Here is an 11,776-nt window from a genome sequence, read left to right as displayed (position 1 = left end):
TTCTACATTGCCACCAGAACCACATCAGTAAAAGCATTTTCTGAGCAGAAATCAGCCCTGTTAATTTTTAAAAATATGATTTTAGTCAAATGGCAGTGATTTTCCATTTTTAAGTCAAAATGAACAAAGGAGAAAATGTCTATTTTTTCTAATTTGTAAAAAGTAAATTACTAATTTGTAAAAGTTACTGAATTGAGGAATATTTAATATTTCCCCTTTTCCTGAAAAGTAAAGAAGTGGTTATAATAAAACTCTTTATGTTTTAACTCCTTGAACATATGCTTTTCTACCAGTTAGATTAATTCCATTAACTATCATGGCCAATTTAATTGCGGACAGAGCAAAAGATGGATGCCATAGATTTCTTGGGGGAGGGGGGGGGGACAAAAAATAAATAAAGAATGGTTATAGTGATAATGACAAGATCTGTCTCAAATCATAATCAACTACTTAAAAATATCACGAAGAAAAAGTATAATCATTTAAAATATGGGAAGAATATGCAAAATGTGCCCAATTTAAATTCAAGTGATTATTGCAATGTTATACAAATAACTCAGAAATTATAGATTTAAATACATCTATACATCTATATTTTCCTTTAAAATTAATCACTTTGAGAAAATATATACATAGTATAGATATTTCCTTTTCTTCAGGACATTTGTTTTCTTTCTGGAATGTACATATTTTTTAAATATTTAATTTTACCTATCTCAAAATTTAGAATGAAATTTCTGTCTTTGAGAAGGGGGAATCTATTTTATTTTACAATCAAAAGATATTACTGTTTAATAAAAAATGAAGCATGATTGTGATAAAAATAGGAAGAAGTTGCTTCTCTGACAGTTTTAAGAGACCTGAACTTAAAGGGAAGAGGAAAAAGGAGTACAGTCAGGAAAGAGTGGAAAGGAATAAGAGAGAAGGAACTATTGTGCTTGGCAACCATTAAGTATTTTCATTCTAAGGTAGTGTGATGACATACACTCACTTATAGGTAACCTTAAAGTCCTACATAAAATTATAGGACAGATGTTAGACACTAAAAATTTCAAAGACACCAATGAACAACCTAAAAAACAAGATGTTTTGAAATTTTTCATAAACACTTTATGGGAGTAGTAATCTGGGAATATTTAGAAAACAGTAATTGGGAAATCGCTTAAGAAAAGCTATGGAATTTTCACATAACACCTTTGTCTACTTGACATGATCTTTAATTATTTTGGCCTTGTTGAATGAGATAAGATAAAGGGCCGGGCTCAGAAATTTGACATATTCCATAGACTTGGTTTTAGGTACTGCTGCTTTCCTCCTTCTCCCCTATCCCCCTCCCAATGCCTCCTCCTCCCTCTTGTGTTCTCCCTTTCCTTCCCCTTTCTGATCAGAATATTTGGGGCCAGTCTAAGCATAGCCCCATGTCCCAAAATGGCAACAAATTCAAAAGAATTAACAAATAATAAACAAAAATGTAAGAGTAGGAGCCATGGCATTCCATCGGAATGGCAGGTTCTTCTCCTCCTATCATTTATGGTAGCTGCTTCTCATCCTTTGTTCTAAACTCTCAGAATCACTGTTGGCCCTAAATGTTACTCTCTCTCTTCATCTTCCATGCTACCCCTCCCTAACTCCCCATTTTCCAAGTGCTTTTCTTCAACAGGTGTTTTTGATAGAATGATTCTCATCTATTTCTATTTCTGAATGGTTTCAATTCTTTTTTCATTTTTATTTTTTAGACACTTACCCTCCCCTTCATAACAAAGCTTGGGAAAATGGAAGATGAAACAAGTATTGAGTCTGGGCGGGTATTGGGGAGAGAATATTATATCACAAGGATATATATTTTAAGAAGATTGGTACTTTGAACAGTAGTTTTTATTAGATTTCTGAGCCCACGTGAAAGATAGGTTTTTTCTTTTCTTTTTATAAAACATAAGGAAACAGCTAAGAAACCTTCTGTGGGAATCACTCCTTAAATAAGAAGCTGAAATCATAGGAGGTTACTGAGAAGTTACAGGCAATATTGACCTCTATTAAAGTTGTGTATAATTCTAGTCTTTTGGCTGCAGAGTAAGTAGATGAGAGCAGTTTGAATTTTGTTTTCTGTAGCACTCTGAAAGGAAAATAGAAAAAGATTTAATAATCATAACATTTAAAGGTAAGTTTCAGTGAATTAAATCATGAAAAAAAAAGAAAAAAATGAAAAGAAAAGGGGGTGTAGGAGAAAGCAGTGAAGTCAAGACATCTTACAGACAGTAGAATGCAGTCTCAGCAGACATGTAGTTAATTTCCAAAAATTAGCTATGCACATTTTCATTTATGTAATTAAAGACAAAAACACTGTGATATTATATTTTCCAAGTATCATATAAACCCAATACATTTACTCACAAATACTATTTGGGGCCAAATACACAAAATCATCTACATTTTAAAAATTCTGATTCTATAATTTTTGTGATATAAGAGATTTTTTTTGGCACAGTTGAGGATGCTTTTAATTCTATAATTTTTGCTGCTGGTTCTACAATATCATTTTGCCTGAGGTGCAGCTTTATTGCTTTTAGAAAGCTTAGGTCTGGGCCCAGGGGCATACACATACCTGTTTATATGTTTTAACATTTTGTTCATTCATATAACTATCCCCTAATATTGTTCATATGTAGCATGATGTGTTATTTTGAAATATCACTTCTCAGACACTGATGTCCTTATCTCTAAGCCCTTGAGCCCAGCCACTATTTAGCACAGGTCATGAGATAGAGAGGTGTGTTTTTAAAAAAAGAACAGGCACCACCTTAATCAAGGAAGTCATTGCTTAGCATTAAATTATGAAGTGGCTTTTTAAATTTTGTTAACATTACTAGCCATACAATAGACTAAAATCAAGAATTTTAAATTTAGCTACAATGTGAAAATCAAACTAAGCCATAATATATAGTTTGCTACGTAAAACTTTTGAAAGTTAGCTGATGCTATAATATAGTATTAAGAACATTTGTGTTTCATTTAAAGAGTTCTCTCTTCCTAATTTTCTTTTTTTAAAATTCATTTTTAAGGCTAAATTTTGTATATCTGATTTTATATTAAGCCTCCTCAAATATCTTATATCAAAGCTTAGCATTAATCTGAATAAGATCCCAGAAAAGAACATTATAGTATAGATTTAGTAACAATTATGAAAACACTAGAGGCCCGGTGCAGAAAATGTGTGCACTGGGGGGGGGGGGGTGGTCCCTCAGCCCAGCTGGCATCCTCTCGCAGTCCAGGAGCCCTTGGGGGATGTTCAACTGACTGATGTCCTAAGCTGGTGGTTGGACATCCTTAGCACTGCCATGAAGGAGGAGAAGCTCCCACCACTGTCACTGTACTCGCCAGCCATGAGCCCAGCTTCTGGCTGAGCGGTGCTCCCTCTGTGGGAGCGCACTGACCACCAGGGGGAAGTTCATGCATTGAGTGTCTGCTCCCTGGTGGTAAGTGCGCATCATAGCAACTGGTCGTTCCACCATTTGGTCAGTTTGCATATTAGCCTTTTATTATATAGGATGCCATATCCTTAAGTGTCAAAAATTTTAAAAAGGTCAGAGTAACTTTGTTTTCTTCTTTGACAAGGTCACTAAACTGGTAGGTCTGAGGTATATAGTAGACGTAATGGATTGAAACATCAGGGAGGCATTAGATAAGGTTTCTCATTCTGTAATTGTGAAAGGATCAAAATGATGAGTAGATGACTGTAACTGGTTGAAGAGATGAACCAAAAGCTGCTGATGGATGAATTAACATGACCGGGAGGAACAGAATACTATCCCAGTCAGTACTTTTGTAAGTGACTTAGATGAAGATACAGAAAGCATGCCTTAAAAATGAAGTCACAACTCTGTTGTTCTCTCCTTTTGTGGTTCATTTTCTTCACTTACATAGAGAGTGTTTCATCTTGTTAATTTTTGTCAGTCATTATGCCCAATATTCAGAAATCTTTTTGACTCCTGACATGAAATCCCACCTTCAATGATTGCATCAAATTTGTCAATAAAGTATTTAAGAAAACATGGCTTGTGTCTATTCCTATGATTATTTGTCTCTCTCTTAACAGAACTTTTATAAGTCTGTCTACAGAGGTTGGTACTGAATTGCTATGGTTATTTACTGATTGATTTTTGCTTGGTAGTTTTACCTACAACATCTATAATAATAAAAGCATAATATGCTAATTAGACTGGACATCCTTCCTGATGTCCTTCCAGACAAAGCTGGGGCTGCGAGGGAAGCCCGGGTCCCAGGTGCCAGAGGGAAGCTGGTGCTGGCAGCTGCGAGAAGGAAGGACTACTCTTGCACAAATTTCGTGCATCGGGCCTCTAGTGAGATTATAATGATCTTGAAAGCAAGACAGGATTTTACCTTTTTTTTTTTTTTTCTTTTAAATTCTCCTATTGATTTCCCTGGGCTGAGCCCATGGTAATAAAATATTTTTGAATGAAAACATGCAAACTTTTTAAATTTATTTACATTTTTTAACCTGTTAACTTTTTGGTCATATCTAAACTGCCTCCTAATTTTCTTTGCGACGCTCTGAATGTTGAGGTTCTTCAATGGTTTTAGTAAGTTTGTTAGGCTTTGCTTCCTCCGCGTTCTCATAATGATTTGCATATGCCTTGACTATAGTCCCTATATCATTGTGTTATCTCTAAACTCACAGAGCTCACATGTTAGCAAGTCAGATATATACAATATGTCACATATAATGTAATACCATTCTAGAAAATTTATCTTTCCAAAGTTCTATGAGTGCATAAATATTCAACTTGTGCTAGGTGGTGTCATCAGAGGTTTCATTAAAAAAAAAAAAAAAAGATACACTTGCACAGTGTGAGTTTTGAAGGATAAATAAAAGTTCTGTGGCAACACTGGTTGAAAGGGGAGGAAGGATGTTGAAGAGGAGCAGGAGGCCACACAGGTAGAGATAAAAGCAAGCTAAAAGTCAAAATAGACAGGAATGTGTGAAAAATGTTGATTAGATGGACATCAAATGGTTCAGTGGGCTGGAGCATAGGGTATCTGGTAAGGATGGCTTAAAAGGAGACCAAAAACAGGCCAGGACCAAATAGTCCTGGAACACCATGCTGTTCACAGAGTGTACAGTGGCCCAAGGTGAAGTGAATCAGACAGCAATAAAAATTCTTGCTGGCACACTGACTTTCGCTGCCATCCTAAATTGAAATGTATATTCACACCCTCCAAATGCGATGGGAAAGAACCTAGGGTGAAGTGTAGTTTGGTAAGAAGGAAATAGTTTCAGTCCAACTAAATGTCTGGCGTTGCCTATTCCCTTTGAAGCTTAATTATAACCATCAATGGAAACCTCTTAAATGTTTGCTAACATACTCCACAATATGAGGGAAAAGTTGGCCAAAGTCTTTTAAAATCACAAGGAAGCAGTACTGCCCAGGTCAGGTGATTTACTAGTAGTCCCAACAAGTCATTATTACATTTGCCCTAAACTCTGGGGAAAGCCTTGGCAAGAATTTTTATTTCTACATACAACAACATTGTTTCAGCTATACAAACCTCGCCCAAGCCTCTCCACTCTGGTCTGGACACGCTTCCCCAAGGAGAAAATAGTGGGGAGTGCCTCTCCATTGCCTAACAAAGCTTATCCAATGAAATGAAAGAGCTTTAGCTTGGGATTCAAGGCTCTCCTGTGATCAGGCATACCTTCTGTCTCAATTTCATCTCCCTGGTTCCTTTCCCCACATCGGAGATTCAAACCACTAGAATCCTGAGCAATCTGCATGTTTCTCTTTCTGCACCTTTGCCCATTAATATTTTCTGTGTCTCAAACCTGTTGTTGCTACCTCTGCCCATCAGAATCTGACTCATTTCCTGGCCAAGCGCAATAAAGCCTATTCTGTAAGGTTTTCCACATTTAACAAAGAAGGAATCATTCATTTCTCTCTCTCTCTCTTTTGACTTAAAATAAAACAACATTTTACCATTCATGGCTTATGTTGGTAAATGTGGTATATTATGAATGTACATCTACCGCATAGAAGTTTTTCATTATTACTTAAAATACAATATCATCTTTGAGGGCAGAGGTTTTTTTTTTGACACAGGCCATTATCCTTCATAACCACTAGAAGAAAAAAAAGTAGAAGATAAATAACTATGTTGGTTGTTATTTTATACCACTAATTTAAAGTTGATTTATAATGCAGGATTGATAAGTGGGGCCAGATTTGATGTCTGGAAGTCATGTTTGGCACTAACAAAAATCTAAACATGTGGCATTGGCTTTGGGACTAGGTGATTGGCAGAAGCTAGAAGGGCCTTGAGGAAGTGATTAGCAGAAGCCCGCTGAGCCCCAGGGAGGCTGTTGGAGAGGGCTTAAATAAAAATGAGAAAAATGCTACGGGAAGGTGGCAAAAAGGAGACATATCTTACTTCGTGATGAAAAGTCAAGCAACACGAGTTCTGGACTAACATAAAATATTGGGGGGAAATGTGATCTAGTGAAGTGATAGCTCTTGCTAAGGAGACTTCTAGCCTAAAGGTTGAACATATCAACTGATTCCATCATATGGTATAGAAAAAGAGAGCGGAACTAAAGAAGCAATTAGTCAGTTCTCAAGCAGAATGTAGAGGGAAGAAAAGGACCTAGGACTTCCTGGATTTGAAACCATAATTATTTCTCATCCCCAGTCTCTCCCAGAAAAGAAACTTGAGACAAAAATAAAAGCCTGGTTGCTGCCAGTGAAATATCTCAAGGTCAAGATAATATCCAAGTATGGAACTGTCAAACCCTTTTAAACCTCAGATTGTTTTCAGGCCTTTTGCAATAATCCATGACCTTCCAAGGACCCTACGGACATATCTCATAAACTCTCTGTGAAACAATGGAGCCTCTAAATGGCACTAACCACACAGGAACCGAAGGTTTAGTAGGGCTTCCCTTGAAAAGATTCGAAGTGTGCCTTTTGTCTAATAAAGCATAATGCAAAATGTTGCATAAAGAGCTCAAAACATTTTTTAACAAATTAAACAAGGCTAGACTGAAGAGGACAGATAGTTAAAAATGAAGAGGCCATGTTTTGTGCAATTTGATAGAACACATCCATGTGAAGGAAGAAGACTATTCAGCTGTGAACACAGGCCATTTTTTTTTTTTTGGTTTTTTTTTGTGTTTTTTTTTTTTTTGTGGTGGAGATGAAGGGAGGTGACTCATGGGGAATAACCAAGAGAACAGAGGACAGACCCCAAAACAACAGATAATTATTCCCAGGTAGCAGTGCAAGGCCTTTACCAAAGAATTGGCGACTTATGCGTGGTTATTAGAGAACAATACGTCATACAAAAGAAACATGATAAGCACTGTCCGAAAGTGAATATAATTCAAGGAACCAAATCACATGTCTTCAGTACTTCACCCTCGTATAAAAACAAGATTAATTATAACACAGGATTTAAAAACCAGATGATTTCAGAACAACTGAAATTCAAAGGAAAATGAAGATAATGGATATATTTAGTAGCTATTTTGATACCCTCATTCTACATTTTGCACGGCATTTTATCGCACTGTTTGTGCTTTTATTTGTCTGTAGGAGTTCTTCATGTATTTCTCATATGAGCCACTTGTTGGAGATGTGTATTGGAAACACTTTATCCTAGTTGGTGGCTTACCTTTTACTCTACTAATGATGTATTTTGATGAACTGAAGTTCTTAATTTTTATATTGCACTATTTACCATATTTGTGTTTATACTTAGTGCTTTTTTGCCATTTTAAGCAATATTTGCATATTTTATGAAGATATATTTCCTTCCAAAATATTTTTGAATGGACTTTTTGAATATAAATTCAAATTGAAATTAAGATAAGATTAATTTACTCTGTGTGTATGTGTAATAGACTCAGCAAAATTTAATAAAGAGAACATCCTTTCATAATTTCATTATAGTGCCTTTTGTCATAAATCAAATGACCATATGGTGTGGGTCTGTTTCTGGACTGTAAATCCCATTTCACTGGTCTATTTACCTATCTTTGCAACAATTTGTTCTCTTTAATATTATTGTTTGAGATTAAGTCTTGTTACTTGGTAGTGTAAATCCTTCAGCTTTGTTCTTTCTCAAGGTTATTTTATCTGTGTTTATTCCTATTAGAAGTTCATACAAATTTGGAAATCATATTGCTATTTTCTCAAAAAAACACCTATTACTTATTTGAATAAGATTATACTGACTCTGTAAAACAATTTAGAATGACTGTAACTATAATATTGAATTTTTAAAATAATGCATAGGTACATATTTCTATGTTTTAGGATTTAAAAAAAACTTAATTAATATTTTGTAACATTCAGAGATTATACATGCCTTTTGTTAGAGTTGTTTTTCTTTATATATTTGCTAGTTTTGATATTCTTGGAAATAAAATCTTTAAATAAGTTTAATTTTAATTTATTTATTGCACATATTTAGAATATCATTTCTTCTTAATTTGCATATTCTGTTAGCTCTCATTTCAAAAGTAGCATCTATGGTATGATCCTGTTTTTATGATATTATTTCTATTACATTCTTAATCTGGAAAGAGTTTCACCTAAATTTAATGACAATAGATTTGGTTGTAATGTTTTGCTTAATTTTATTTTTCCGTATACTTTAATCCTTCTTAAAAAGTATATATTACGTTTTCAAGGCAAAGTAATATTAAAATGCAAATTAAATTTAAAACAACCAAGGTATAGGTTTATCTGCTTGTTTGCATGCTATTTCAATGAACCTCTTTGGCTGGGTACACAGAATTTTTGTTTGGAAAATATATGGTAAACAGTTTACTCAGACTGTCTCTCTGAATTGATTAACTTTCCTTAGATAAAAAGCATCTAAAGAAAGAAAGAAAAGAGCTCCATAGAATTATACCAGAACCGTTTAGCCCATTAGTTAGATAGAAACATTTCCCAACTTTCTAATCCAATGTGAGACCTGAATAAGAGCTCAACATGGAGTATATTAGGAGATTCCACCTTCCTAAGAAGAAAAAATATAACATCAGAAAGGGCTAAAATCTCTTTCCTTCTCAAAATCTTCCCCCTTTTGGTTTCAGAAATGGGGATTCATAAGGAGACAATGAAGAAGGGCCCTCTTGCTTTTACTCAAGATTTTGCCCCATTTGGCCAGTTACTCACCTGGACTTCCCTATGTAAACTTTCTTGGAGCTTGACTTCTCCTCAAAATCATGTAAAATATCATTACCATTTTAAATGCTGAGAAATTTACAACTCATAGAACATTAGCAACTTGCTCAAAATTACATTGTTGGTATATGAGGAATAGGCCCTAGGACTGGTCAAATTTATTGGTTTAAACAACTGTGCTTTACTGCCATCTTGTGGGAAAATAAGGTTTGTTACATGTCCTATAAGATTCACTGTGGTTGCAATTGGGCTTTCGGGAGTGCCTGTAGCAGATGAAAGAAAGTGTCTTATAAGTCATACTAAGATGTTTCTGTTACAACTCATAAAGGATAGTGATCTTTTAAACAGTTTATATTTTAATGATATTATACTGGAGACAGGATAATGATTGGAAGGATAAATTGTAGGCTGAGGTAACAGTTAAGAAGAATATAAAAATAACCTATTAAAACATGGTGAAGATTTAGACTAAATATATGTGTATGGGTTCATTTATATTTAAGATAAAATGAGAGAGAGAGAGGAATTATTGAAATTTATTTTGAGTGAGAAAGGACTCAAAGAAAATAGTAACATTGACTTTCATTAAATGAAAATATGGAGGAACACATTTAGGATGAAAATATAGGACTTATGTCAGAGAATAAAAAATAAAGGGAACTAGACAGAAGAATTTCAAAATTCAAAACACCTGCCAGAGAGGGAGGGGGAGCAGGAAAGAGAATGGGAAAGAGAGAGAGAAGTCAGTGGCTGTCAGAGCCAGGAACACTAAGAGGGAAACTCCTTTATGTTGGCCATGGCAGGATATGGGTAGAAATGATCAGCTTATAGGAGTTGCACTGAAAGAGGGAAGTCTTGCATCTAAATAAATATGCTGACCGCCTTTCTTTGCTAGGAAGTATATAGTATCAAATGACAGAAAAAAACATCAGTATGAAAGTTCTTTTACTGTTGTGTATAGCAAATTTAAGCAAATACTTGAATTATTCATGGGAAAAATTTGTATTATTACAGAGCACAAGTCTTATCATCTGGAATCCGTAGAAAATTAGAAGATTGACTTTGTAATTTAGCCTAGACTTTAGAACAGCGGTTCTCAACCTGTGGATCGCCATCTCTTTGGCAGTCGAATGACCCTTTCACAAAGGTCGCCTAAGACCATCCTGCATATTAGATATTTACATTATGATTCATAACAGTAGCAGCATTACAGTTATGAAGTAGCAACGAAAATAATTTTATGGTTGGGTCACAACATGAGGAACTGTATTTAAAGGGCCAGAAGGTTGAGAACCACTGCTTTAGAAGGTATTAGAGCAGTGGTTCTCAACCTTCCTAATAACGCAACCCTTTAATACAGTTCCTCATGTTGTGGTGACCCCCAATTTCATTGTTACAAATTGAACATAATTAAAGCATAGTGATTAATCACAAAAACAATATGTAATTATATATGTGTTTTCTCATGGTCTTAGGCGACCCCTGTGAAAGGGTCATTCGACCCCCAAAAGGGTCGCGACCCACAGGTTGAGAACCGCTGTATTAGAGGAAGACATGACTACCATTGTCCCAAGGTTTCCCGGGCAATTGGTTCCAGGACCCCCTGCTGACACCAAAATCCACAGATACTCAAGTCCCTTATAAGAAATGGCAGTATTTGCATAGCATCTACTCGCATCAACCTCTGTATTTTAAATCGTATCTGGATTACTTATAACACCTAACACAACATAAATGCTATGTAAATAGATGTTTTACTGTATTGTTTAGAAAATCATAAGAAAAAAAAGACTGTACTTGTTCAGTACAGAGGCAACCATCAAAGGCCTAACTACATATTATACACATCAGCAATAATGTAGCATCTTCTCAAATATTTTTGATTTGTAGTTGGTGGAATCATGAGTAGTGTTTCAACCACTACTGGGGATACAGAAGGTCAACCTGTACAATGATGTGATAAAAATAAAGCTGACTTTTACTTTCAAATAATGTGGAGTATGAAAAACCAGATATACCTCAAACTGGAAAAGACAACAAAAAATCAGATAAATATATATGAAAGCATAATCTAGACATCAGCAATGAAAGACAAGGATTCCTGAGAAATGGGAAATAATGTGGTGAGATCTATTATTGCCCTTGGTTTCTGCATTGCAAGAGATTTTAGAAATAGGAAAGGGGAACTCAGATGGAGCAAGTGGATTCCCTGAATTGCAGACACAGCGCTGAGAGAAGAGAAATCAAAGTGGCTATAATTTGCAGGACCACAGCCCTGGAGAGCTGGACAGAGAGCTCAGCAATTTACTGATCGGTTGATCGGTGCTTGTACATGAGGAAATTACCCAAAGCCAAAAAAAAAAAAAGAAATCACAGAAGAGAATTGAGTAAGGTACTCCAAGGGCATTGCCTCAGTAGTGAGGAATAATTAGCCCACTTATTGAATGCTAATTCACTGGTCTGACTTAACAACTCTTCTTTTGTTATTGTTAATCCTCACCTGAGGACATTTATTTTTTCCATTGATTTTTAGAGTGGAAGTAGGGGAGGAAGGTAGGGAGGGAAAAAGAGAGAGA

Source organism: Myotis nattereri (genome assembly GCF_964212035.1).
Source record: "Myotis nattereri genome assembly, chromosome: 5".
Classification (NCBI taxonomy): domain Eukaryota; kingdom Metazoa; phylum Chordata; class Mammalia; order Chiroptera; family Vespertilionidae; genus Myotis; species Myotis nattereri.
Note: the sequence above shows the minus strand (reverse complement) of the source record.